Here is a 13245-nt window from a genome sequence, read left to right as displayed (position 1 = left end):
GGGAATCTCCCTGATTTGGAGTTGGGAGCAAAGCTAATTAAGCTACTTCTTCATAATTGTGGCTTAAAGAAACATCTTGTCTGTCAAGTGGGCTATAAGCAGAGTAAAATGAGGAAAATGTCATTTTCTGAAGGGTACCAACCTATACATACATCTATATATTTTTTCTCCATTACAGCTGTACTTTACAGCAACAAAACTTTTTGTTAGTGAGATACCCTCACTCTATAATGAACTTTGCCTTAAATACAATAAGAGTAAACACTATAGACATAAGTAACAAGTTATGGGAATAAAAAAGAATTTGACATTAGTATAACAATGCAGAGAAAAATTTAGGTAACAAAAGTGTTATTGGTTTCTAACACAAGAGAAGAGGCAAATTTTTTGTTTGAGAGAGAAAACTGCTGTTTTATATAATTACTTTAAAACTATTTTAGCCCGGTCGGGCATGGCTTAGCGGTTAAGTGTCGACCTAGGATCCAGGCGATCAGGGTTGGATTCCCAGTCAGGACACATGCCCGGGTTGCGGGCTGCAGCCGATCAATGACTCTCTCATCATTGATGTTTCTATCTCTCTCTCCCTCTCCTTTCCTCTCTCTGAAATTAATAAAGATATATTTTTAAAAAATATTTTAAAAATATGTTTAGTATTCTTTTTAAATATTTTGTTCTGGTAAGTATACAAAAACTTCTGGAAATAAATTCTAAACCTTCATCCTCTAGATCAAAACAGTAAAAGCAGATGGACTAAAGGTACTGCTGAGGTCTTCTTCAGCTAGAGAAGATGACACAAATCAATAGGAAAAATAAAAACTAGGAATGATACCATTGTAATTAGCTAGTTATTAACCATAGGAAAGGAGCAAAGGGGAAAGCCAGACATTCAGGGCCTGTCATTTGGGCAGCTTCACCGAGAAGCTGCAACTGTGCACTCCCTGGGGAACCAAAGGCTTAAAACACTGGGAGAAGGGATCCAACAAAGGGAAGACAGACACATGCCCAGTAAAGTTGTGGGGACTAGGGAAGGTGCCTGCTGTCAGTGAAACCTGGGACAGAGATGGTTGTCCAGAATGGGTATGGTCACTGCAAGCCTGTGAAAATTTGGGACTGCATAATCCCCTAAACAAAGGAACTCTCTTGTTGTGCTTGATTCTTGGCTTGTGGGCCTCTTTTGCTCCTGCTTCCTTGCGTTCATCCCTATGGCCCACAGCCATGTGGATCCCACACACAATGGACTGATGGACTGCAGCTGGATACACAAGCTAAGCTAGCCTGATGCTGGACTGGACCCAGCTCCAACATGGAAAAGAAACTCTGGACACTGGCTCTGATTTTAACCCTACTGAAGCCCCAGCTACACTTCTTTTATGACTAGACTAAGGGAGCTGGTACTATGGAAACCCAGGGTTGTAATTCCATGGAAATAAAGCTTTCTACTATTCCTCATCCTCCAGTGGGAGCCTCCAAAAATGCTTATTTCAGAAGTACCCCAGGTGCCCCACTTCCACTAGCAACCAGAGGAGAAAAGCCACACTCCTATCCTGTAACAGGAACAATTCATCCCTATTGGGACTAAGACGATTTTCCTAAGAACAGTTAACTCCTTCCTCATGATTAGGAGGAAAATAACTAAAATACATAAACTCATCAAACAGCCCTACTCACACCTGGAACCTGCCCTAGGCAATGTGCCCATGGAAGTAGCAAGAGTGCTTGAAAGGTAAAGGAAGGCCTCTCTGACTAGGTTCCCATTCTTAAATCCACAAAATATGAGAATTTGAAGGAATCTATCATAATTCCCTGATCCAAATCTTAGTATTATGTTGACAGATTTAAAGAGGCATTCTAATGTGGCTCTTTTTCCTTTCTTTTTTCTCTTCCTTTCTTTCTTCTACAAAATAAAATGTTTTAAATTTATTTCCCTTTCTTTTTCTTTCTTCTCCCCTATGATGCTCTACTACCTTTCTCTTTATTTTTCACTTTTCCTTTTCACAACTTCTCTATTTCTGTCTCCCTCTTTTCTCCCACTCTCTCATTCCCTTTCTCCCTCCCACCATGTCTCTCTTTTCTTCAGTCCTTTTTATTACTCTCATTTTCTTCTTTCTCCTGTTCTTTTTCTTTCTATATTTCTCTTTTTCTCATCCCTTTTTCTGTCTCCGTTTTTCTCTTCTTCCATTTTTCTTTTCTCCTCTCCTTTTCTATTTTTTCTCTGCCTTCTAAAGTGTTAAAACAAAACATGCATACTCAAAATATAAGAAGAAAACTAAATTAATTGGAATTGTGTGTAATTGAAATCTTTCCCATCTACCTCCAACTCTCTTGAGACAATCATAGTTTGCTTTTTTCTCCTTTCATACCTTTTCTTTTGGACTTGAGTGAGGGAGGTTTTTCAGTTGTTGTTATTATCTGTTTGATCACAGTAGTAATCAACTGCTCTGCATTTTAAACCATGTAACCTTTTTGATAACATTTTTGTATGTATGTACATATAAGTCTACTTCATGCCTTTTAAAAGCTCCATGGAATCCATTACGTGGATGGTGGAGTAATATCACAAAGTGCATAAACTTGCTGTTACTGGAATCAGAGATGTAGTTTTGTTGTTGGAGAAATGCATGGATGGCCTTTCTCCATTGCTAGTGGGAGTGGGGTACTCATTCCACACTGGGGTTTGGGTCCTTATATCTCAAGAAAAAGCATTTTCTGAGACTCTTATGGGAGGGTGAGTGACTTTTATTTGTGTGGAATTCTATCCCTCACATTCTAAAGTACCATTTCCCTTAAATCAGTCCTGGAAGAAGTTCAGCCGGGGATTCAGAAGAGCTAGAAGCAAAGCTGGTTTCTAAAGTTTCCTTTCAATGGTAGAGCTTGATCCACTACATCATTAGGCTAATTACAGTCCATCAGTCCATTGTGTGGGGTCCACATGGCTGTGGGCAATGTTGGCAAATGTAGGGGTGCAAGAGAGTGCACCCCCTGCAGTAAGAGTCTCAAGAGTCCCACATGAACCAAGAGAGGGAACTCTTTCATTTAGGGGATTATATATCTCAAGTCTTCCTGCATTTGCAGTGGCCACTCCTACTATGGCCAGTAACCTGTTCCCAGGTGTGACTGACAGACAAATACCTTCCTTATTTCACCCAGACTTTACTGGGCAGGCCCATTCTCCCCTGTGCATTCCCTTCCCCCAGGGAATGGGCCAGTGGTACCCTGGGGAGTGTTAAATTGCAGCTTCCTGGCAAAACTGCATAAATGAATGCCCATAATACTTGGCCTCCCCTTTGCTCCTTCACAGTTATTAATAACTGGGTTATTTTACAACAGTATCATTTTGACATGGCTCCTATGCTTATGTGGACAAAAAGGGGTCACATACTAAACCTGACAAGCTCAGGGGAGGCCTGCATTGTGGACTTACAAATTCAGAGACCTGAAGTAACCTTAAAGGATGGTCTGAAATTAAAACTTTGTAGTTAAAAGCAAGTCAAGGAGGATAGTCATATCCTAGGCTGGTATCTTTCTTGACAAAGATAAATCTTTACCTTAACTGAGCCTATCTATTGTCTTTTCGCATCTGTGATAACAAATCTTCAAATGTCAGGGTAATTTCCTTTTTCCAGATCCCTAGGGTCACAATCTCCCACCTGAGCTGGAGACCATAAAGCCCTTCACTGTCACTGTTATCATGCTAATTGTTAACTGTTAACTATTCTATACCCACCTATGTAAAATAAGAACTATATGTGTCTATCTTAATTACTTTTTAGCTAATCTCAGAGATCTCACACGCACCTTGCTTTCTCCACCCTACCCCATCACCTCCACCTGCCTAATCTATCAGCAATTGAATTTCATGTAACCTCCTTATGTCTACCCCATTTGATTCTAATGTATAAAATAGGTGGTAAAACTGCCATTTTCTGGAGAATTTTCTCAATCCTCTGAGGTCTTGCTTCCTGGCAATTTTTGTCAGTTTGGCTCAAATAAACTCAAAATTCTTACAAACTCAAAACTAAATATTCTTACAAATTTCTTACGTCAACACTTACTAGCAGTGGAATCCAGAATAAGACCCTTGCTTTCTCTAAATTTCCATTTTTTAATCTGTAAAGTGAAGATAATTGTATCTACTGACCAAGATGACCTTAATATTCCCCTCACTCTAACTAAACTTTAGACAGCCTTCTTCTTGACTCTAGGCTCCTGGCCTTTCTTTTCTTGGGTTATTTACTTTAAAAAACTAGTAACTGTAAATTTTTTCCCTGCTCCTTTGAGATGTAAATCTTTTTTAAAGACTCTTGCCAGCTTTACAACCCAGGAATGTCTTTCTCAAGGTTCCATAAGCCATCCCTTTGAAATGTAATCATCAGGAAAGATAATGCCCATTTCTCCCAATCTCTGTGGAAGAGTGGGAGCCTAACTTTGGGACAACTGCTTTGATCAAACTTAAAATTATCTGCTGTCATGAAAATATGAGTTTATTTTTCCTTTAGATAAAGCTAATTAGCAAACACAGATGGCCTATCACTCCCCATAATGTTCTCAAGTACTTTCCCACTAGTTCGCTTCAGTGCTTAACAGCCCACACCCTTTGTTTCAGCAGAGCTGAGTTCAGACTGAGTTCTGACCTTACTCTGTTGTAATAGTCTTGAATAGAGTCTTCCTTACATTTACTTTGTCCATTGCAATTTTTGCTTTGACACTACTTTTTACAGTTGTTGAGCAGATAAGTGAGATAATAGACCTAAAGTATCAAGTGCAGTACTTGGTCAGGATTAAGTGTTCAGTAACTATCAGGTATTTTAACTACCATAATTGATGTAACCATTCCCACACTGACTGACACTTTTATTATCTCTAAAAATGGTTTCATTTTTACAGAGTTGAATGAACATTCCTCTATATTTACACTGCCACAATTGTGAAAGTATTCTGTAGATTACTTTTCTAGAATTATGGTAGAATTGTATTTGAAATTTTAGTGCAGGTTCAGAAAGTGGATTTCAAACAGTAAGAGGAAGCCTCAAGAACTGGTCTTAGTGGATGGGCTGAGTGAAGGAGAAGTTGCATAGTGATTTAAACTGAACTCCCAAACTTCTGCTTGAACTAAATCAGCTCTGCTTTTATTGGTTTTATACATGGAAGTTCAAGATAAGGTTTTCTGGAAAGCAAAAAGACTAAGTTGTTCTCTTGGTAAAAACAGAAACCACCACCTTGCACAAACATTTATTAGAGGATGGGGTCCAAGGAATTGTGTGTTTTTAACAGTATTTCTAGGGATCCTGATGAATATTAAATTGGATAAAGGGTGGAAAACTTAAGAACATGTGCTTGGAATCACATGCATCTGGTATTCCCAGGTTTGAATGCTAAATTCAAATGTACTACTTATAAGCTGCAACAATGCTTCCCAATCCATTATGTGCACCATTGCAGATGAACTGCTTTAATATTGCTTACCTTAAACTGCACATACTCAGTTAAATAGCAACCTCAGTATTACAATCCCTCTCCCCTACAACTATCCTTATGGAGGTGACTATTGGGAACTAGTTCATCTCCCCTTCTACCCATCCCAAGTCTGCTACTCTGACATGGCTGATCCTTCTCTCAAATAATGTTAGACCTATTGCTCTCTAACCCAAAGCTCCCAAACTTTGATGCACAATAGAATCTCTTAGGAAGGATTTAAAATACTTATTGCCAGGCTACACTTCATACCAATTAAGTCAGAATGTCTGGAGATCAGCTCCAGGTCCATTTTTAAATAACCTCAGGTAACACTGATTTGCACAACAATTGGGAACCACTACTCTAATCTATGACAGGCCTGACTTGTGGGCTACTCTCCAAATGTTTTAATTAGCTGTTAGCCCTTGGGTTCATTTTAACTGGCCAACAAACAACAGCAAAGACTTGATGCAAAAATTAAAACCCACTTTCCAGTAGCATCCCAGCAGTCCCATCACAGTGCCCCTAACACGCACCTAAGACTTCGCCTTATCCATCCCATCCTTTGCAGCAGAAGCAATCATTTGTTGGGGTTTGGGGGAGGAGAGTGGCAGTTGAAAAATATCAGAGGGAAGGTTGTATTTGCAATAGCAAATGAAAAAACATTTCACCGCTGCAGAGATGGAAGCAAATAGCAATAAAAAGTGGCAGCAGGCTAAAAAAAGACAGGAGTAGTGCTAAAATGAAGAGCACAATATTAGATGTTTTGATGTCCTATCAGTGCTTCTCAAGTGAGTCTGAAGAACAACAGTATCAACATCACCTGGGTGAGGACCAGATATCCACATATCTACCAAGTTCCCAAGGTCATTCTGGAATTTGACCTTCACCTAAGGGGCAGTAAGGTACCATCTCACTGGGAAAATACAATGAAAAGTTGCCTTACCTTTTACACCCTTTCTCCCTCAGCTTTCACACAACCCCCAGTTGGTATTTGGTGCCCCCTTGTGAAATGTATTGGGAATTAATCTTTCATGTCCTACTCAGTTGCTGAGCATGACCTTGGAAAGCACTCTATCCAGGAACAATTTTCCATCAAGCAAGGTTGGTAACATTAGAGAGACTCTTGGGACATCTCTCTTCTGTACTTCTGTCTTCTTGTAAAAATGAATCTCTTCTTAACTAACTCCAGGAAATCCAGTTCTATAGCCTCCTTTTTTCACTTATCCCTGTTGGTAGGAGTGGAAAGTTTTGCATGTTAGGCCAAGAAAAATGTTCTTTAGGAGTGAAGAGTTTGTATTGGAGAGTAACCTGCTGGAAATTAATGTGACATAAGCACTCAGGATGGATTAGATGAGAGAAAAACTGGAGATAAAGGGTTAAATAAGACTAATTAATTAAGGAACATAGAATGGTAAAGAAAGGGATATAGTTTCCTTTTTTTTGCATGTCCAATTTTCCCAGCGCCATTTATTAAAGAGACTGTCTTTACTCCATCGTATGTTCTTGCCTCCACTGACAAATATTAATTGAGCATAGTGATTTTGTTCAATTTCTGGGTTCTCTGTTCTGATCCATTGATCTATATGTCTGTTCTTATGCCAGTAACAGGCTGTTTTGATTACAGTGGCTTTGTAGTATAATTTGATATCAAGTATTGTGATCTCTCCAACTTTGTTCTTCTTCCTCAAGATTGCTGTAGCTATTTGGGGTCTTTTTTGGTTCCATATAAATTTCTGGAGTGCTTGTTCTATATCTGTGAAATATACTGTTGGTATTTTAATAGGGATTGCATTGAATTTACAGATTGCTTTGGGTAGTAAGAACATTTTAATGATGTTAATTCTACCAATTCATGAACAAGGTATATTCTTCCAGTTGTTTATATCTTCCTCTATCTCTTTTTGCAATGTCCTGTAGTTTTCTGGGTACAGGTCTTTTACCTCCTTGCTTAGGTTTGTTCCTAAGTGTCTTAACTTTTTTTTTTTGCAATGGTAAATGGGAGAGGTTTTTTTTTAGTTTCTCTTTCTGAGACTTCATTATTGGTGTATAAAAATGCCATCAGTTTCTGGGTGTTAATTTTGTATCCTACTACCTTGCCAAATTCATTTATTAAATCTAGTAGTTTTTTGGTGGTCTTTAGGATTTTCTACATACAATATTATGTCATCTGCAAATAATGACAGTTTTACTTCCTCCTTTCCAATTTGGATGCATTTTATGTTTTCTTCTTGTCTGATCACTGTGGCTAGGATTTCCAGTACCATGTTGAATAAGAGTGGTAAAAGCGGACAACCCTGTCCTGTTGCTGTTTTTAAGGGAAATGGTTTTAGTTTTTGCCCATTGAGTATGATGTTGGCTGTAGGTCTGTCATATATGGCCTTTATTATGTTGAGGTATGATCCCTCTATTCCCACTTTGCTGAGAGTTTTTACCAAAAATGGGTGTTGGATTTTGTCAACTATCAACCTACACCATACACAAAAACAAACTCAAAATGGTAAAAGACTTAAATGTAAGTCATGAGACCATAAAAATCCTACAAGGAAATGTTGGCAGCAAATTCTCAGACATCTCTCTTAGCAATATGTTTGATGATAAATCTCCTAGGGCAAGGGAGACAAAGGAGAAAATAAACAAATGGGACTACATCAAAATAAAAAGCTTCTGCACAGTAAAAGAAACCATCAACAAAATGAAAAGGGAGCCCACTGTATGGGAGAACATATTTTCCAATGACACATCTGATAAGGGGTTATTATCCAAAATATATAAGGAACTCATACAACTTAACAAAAGGAAGACAAACAATTCAATTAAAAAAATAGGCAAAGGGCCTAAATAGACACTTCTCCAACGTGGACATACAGATGGCCAAGAGACATATGAAAAAATGATCTCAAGTCACTAATCATCAGAGAGATGCAAATTAAAATGACAATGAGATATCACTTCACACCTGTCAGAATGGCTACCTTCAACAAATCATCAAACAAGTGCTGGCAAGGATGTGGAGAAAAGGGAACCTGAGTATACTGCTGGTGGGAATGCTGAGTGTTGTAGCCACTATGGAAAACAGTTTGAAGTTTCCTCAAAAAATTAAAAATTGAACTGCCATCTGACCCAGTGATCCCACTTCTGGGAATATATCCTAAGAAACCTGAAACACCAATCAGAAAAAATTTATGCACACTTATGTTCATAGAAACACAATTTACAGTAGCGAAGATCTAGAAACAGCCCAAGTTCCCATCAGTAGATGAGCAGATAAAAAAGCTATAGTACATTTACACCGTGGAATACTATGCAGTTGTGAAAAAGAAAGATCTCTTACCCTTTGAGATTGCATGGATGGACCTGGAGAGTATTATGCTAAGCAAAATAAGTCAGTCAGAGAAAGACAAGTATCATATGACCTCACTCATATGTCAAATGTAATAAATAAAATATACCAATGAACAAAATAGATCCAGAGACATAGAAACATGGAACAGACTGATCAATCTCAGAGGAAAGGCAGGGGTGGGAGAGTGAGTGGGGAGAGACTAATCAAAGAATTTAAATGCCCCCAGCCTGCATGACTCAGCAGTTGAGCATCAACCTATGATCCAGGAGATCATGGTTCAATTCCCAGTCAGGGCACATGTCAGGGTTTCCGGCTTGACCCCCAGCAGGGGGCATGCAGGAGACATCCAATCAATGACTCTCTCATCACTGATGTTCCTATCTCTCTCTCTCCCTCTCCCTGCCTCTCTCTGAAATCGATAAAAAGCATATTATAAAGAAATAACTTATATGCATATATGCATAACCTATGGACACAGACAATAGTGTGGGGAAGGCCTGGGTGGAGGAAGCAGATGCTGGATGGAAGGTATCAACTGGGGGGGGGGGTGGTCTGTAATACTTCCAACAATAAAGATAAATTTAAAAAAAAAGAAAGGGATATATTTGACAGACATTGTGAACAAAGAATTGACAGAACCAAGTGGTTTACTAATATTAAGAGTGTGGGACAGAAAGAATATGATTCATCTCATGGTAAACCATGGCTTTTTTCTAGGAACTATGGCTGAGGCACTAATCTCACCTGATAATAGTTTACTTGAAAACGCAATACTTTTGAGATGAAAGAATTTCAGGGCAAACTTTCAAGTCTTAATCTCTGAAGTAAAGGTAGTAATGCCTCAGGCTGTGAACAGGGCTACTTCCATATAGAGATGGCAATTGAACCCCATGCTGGCTATCCATTTTTCTTGGTGCATTGTCTCAAAAAGACCTCTAACAGCAAATGTTCCCTGTGAGAAATTATTTCATCAGTGCCAATTATCTCTCCTTACAAAACTGATTGATCAGATACATTATCTTTTACCAGGTAGTAGGAAGACCTGTGAGAATGATGTTTAAGACATTAAATGAGTGCCATGTTGGTATATCAAGCTACTGTGTAAGATGTCACTTTTGGGGACCCAGATTCACCTCTTACCATCATGAGAGCCTTGAGTTCCTCAGCCAGTAGCAATAATAATTGTTCATGTTTATTAAGTGGCTGCTTACTATATGTTAGGCACTAATCAAACCTTCTTACATGTATTAACTCAATTATCACCCCGATCTTATGTAGTGGTAATTACTATTATCATCTCTATAGCAGAGGAAGGTGAGGCATGTAGAGGTTGTATAATTAGCTAAGGCCATAGTAGGAAGTGAGTAAGCCAAGACTTGAAGCATGAGAGTCTGACTCCATTGCCCACATTATTAAGCCCAGTGTTATTATACCATAAAATATTGTAAGAAAAACATTTGTTTAGATGGCATTATATGGGGGCCTACAGTCTTTAGGATGTTGAAGATCTTAAGAGTTTAATGTCACTCCTTCAAAATGATGAAAGAAAAAATTCAGTACTTAAAAGGATCTGGCAGCACCTTCCATGATAGAACCAGAATAATGGGGAGGAAAGGCAGGGGAAAGGCAGAGGGATAAATACAGATTGAGCAGTTATGACAAAAAAGTAGAGAAACAGAGGTAAGGTGGGGTGAGGAGTGTTAGGAAGATACAGAATGACAAATGAATATTCTATAGAGGAATAAATACATTGAACCATCCATCAATTCCATATTTGTACATAACAGGCTACTAGTAAGACTTCTTTCTGGTGATGAACCATTCTTTTTTTTTTTTTAAATATGTCTTTATTGATTTCAGAGGGAGGAAGGTAGAGGAAGAGAGATAGATAGAAACATCAATGATGAGAGAGTCATTGATTCACTGCATCCTGCAAGTCCCCCACCAGGAGTTGAGCCGTCAACCCAGACATGTGCCCCAACCAGGAATCAAACAGTGATCTACTAGATCCTAGGTCAATACTCAACCACTGAGACACACTGGCAGGGTGATGGACCATTTTTTTTATTTCTTTCCCAGGTATTATGGAACTAAGGAATAATGCAACAAATGTTCCTACTATGATACTAAGTCCTTTGTGTCATAAAGGGATTCCCTGAAGCTGATGGAAATACAGTGCCATAGTAGATAATGAATGAATTAGATTAGCTAACAGTAAAATAAAATTTTAAAATCCCATAGCTTTAAGACTATGGATATTTCATTTTCTTCTGTCTTACACAAATACATAAGAAGAGACTTTAAGAGCAACTGTTACCATAGGTTGTAGGTAGAACAAAAATGATTTGTTAGATGTCTATAAATGGTTTAACTGACCTGCCCTCAATTTCATGATGTTATTGTCTTATGACCAATTAAAAGAGTATTTAACATTCTAAATGTTTTTGATTAAGCCTCACCTAAGGAAATTTTTTTCCATTGATTTTTTTTTTAAGAGAAAGTGGAAGAGAGAGAAACATCGATGTGAGAGACATCAGCTGGTTGCCTCCCACATGCGCCCAGACCTGGGCCGGGGATTGAATCTGCAACCAAGGTACATGCCTTTGACTGGAATCTAATTCACAACCCTTCACTCCCTGGGTCAACGCGCTAACCACCGAACCAGACCAGCTAGGGCTTAACATTCTAAATTAAAATTTTCCCCAAATGATAAAAAAAATCTATCATAACTCAGGGCATATGACCAACTAGATTGGCCCTTTATATTTTACTCCCAAGAAAATACTTTCTAAGAAATAAAACACCTGAGAGGAGAAACAAGATGGCGGCATAGGTATCAGCTGCACCCGCCGCCTCCCGCAACCACATCAAAATCACAACTAAATACAGAACCACCATCACTCAGAGCCTCCTGAGATCCAGCTGAATAAAAGCCCCACAACCAGGGAACTGAAGCAGCGTCGAGACCGGCAGGAGGGGCGGGGATGCGGGCGGATCGGGGCTGGGTGGCAGAGACCTGGCAGAGGGCCCACACCCAGTGCCGTGGGATAAACCCAGGAGGGAATCTCGGCGGTGGAGGTTTCCCGGAGGAGCGAGGGGTCCCAGCCCCACAGCAGGCCCCCAGCCCAGGGCTCCAGGGCTGGGAAGAGACGTCCCCACAACTCTGGGCTGTGACACCAGCGGGGACTGTGGCTGAGGGTCATGGAGGCTGCGGGAGCCCCAGCAGCTCCTCTCAAAGGGCCCGGCGCGGACTCACTCAGACGCTCCCTCTGAGCCCAGCGCCGGGCAGCGGCCTGAAAGGACCCGGGACACTCGGGGGGAACTAACCTGCCTGAGATCCGGGCGAGAGGCGGAGGGCAGCTTCCTCCCAGGCAGAAGGGCTGGCGGAGGCCATGGCTCCTGTGGCGAGTCCTCCCCGCACACAGCCGGCAGGCAGGCGCCATGTTTGAATCGCGAGCACCTGACCCACACCTCTGGCCCCGCCCCGAGATTCCCGGAGGCCCCGCCCCTCCCCACCTGCAGCTCATCCGGGCCATTTCCAGGGGCTTTTCTGTGCAAGTGGCCTCTTGAGCCTCATGCTTAGAACTTTCCTAAAATCTCTCAAATAAGCAGCAGTTGCCCCATACGGCTTGATAAGTGGCCCCAGGCCTGGCACTAGCGGCAGCTGCACTGGCTCATAGCTTGGCCTCTCCTGGACACCGCCAAGCCCAGCACAAGGAGCAGCCAACTACGGTTTGCTGTGTGGCTCATGCTGGGGGGCCCTGGGCAAGGCACTGGCACAGGCTGACTTTGCACCTCCCAGGAGGCCCCAGAGACAGTGCATCTGGTGGTCAGACTCGATGACACTGGATTCCAACCCTACCACATCCACGAGTGACACTCAAGGGGTGCACCTGGGGAACACCAAAGCTCCACTGAAGTAAATCCTGCTCCACAGGGGTGTCTCCAGCACAGCAGCTCTCTGGCTGTAGCTGCAGCTGGTCCTCACAGCTGATTGGCCTGGGGGTCAGTTCCTCCCAGTGATGCCAACAGCAACCAAGGCTCAACTACAACAGGACAGTGCACACAGCCCACACAGGGGAGCACCTAGAAGGCCCAGCTCAGGTGACTGGGGAGGCTGAGCCACTGGACCCTAAAAGACACCTACTGCACAAAGCCACTCTACAAATTCCAGGAGACATAGCAGCTCTACCGAATACATAGAAACAAACACCTGGAAGCAGCCCAAATGTGAAGGCAAAGAAACATGTCACCAAGGAAGGAACAGAAGAAATCTGTAGAAGAGGAACTAAATGAAACAGAACCAAGCAAGCTAACAGATACAGGGTTCCGAATTTTGTTTGTAAGGATGCTCAAACATGTTATTATAAAAACAACTGAGAAAATTGATGACATGATAAAGAACCAATTTGAAATGAAGGCTACACGAACTTAAATGAGGAATA

Source organism: Miniopterus natalensis, chromosome X (assembly GCF_054644295.1).
Source record: "Miniopterus natalensis isolate mMinNat1 chromosome X, mMinNat1.hap1, whole genome shotgun sequence".
Classification (NCBI taxonomy): Eukaryota; Metazoa; Chordata; class Mammalia; order Chiroptera; family Miniopteridae; genus Miniopterus; species Miniopterus natalensis.
This window is presented reverse-complemented; position numbering follows the sequence as displayed.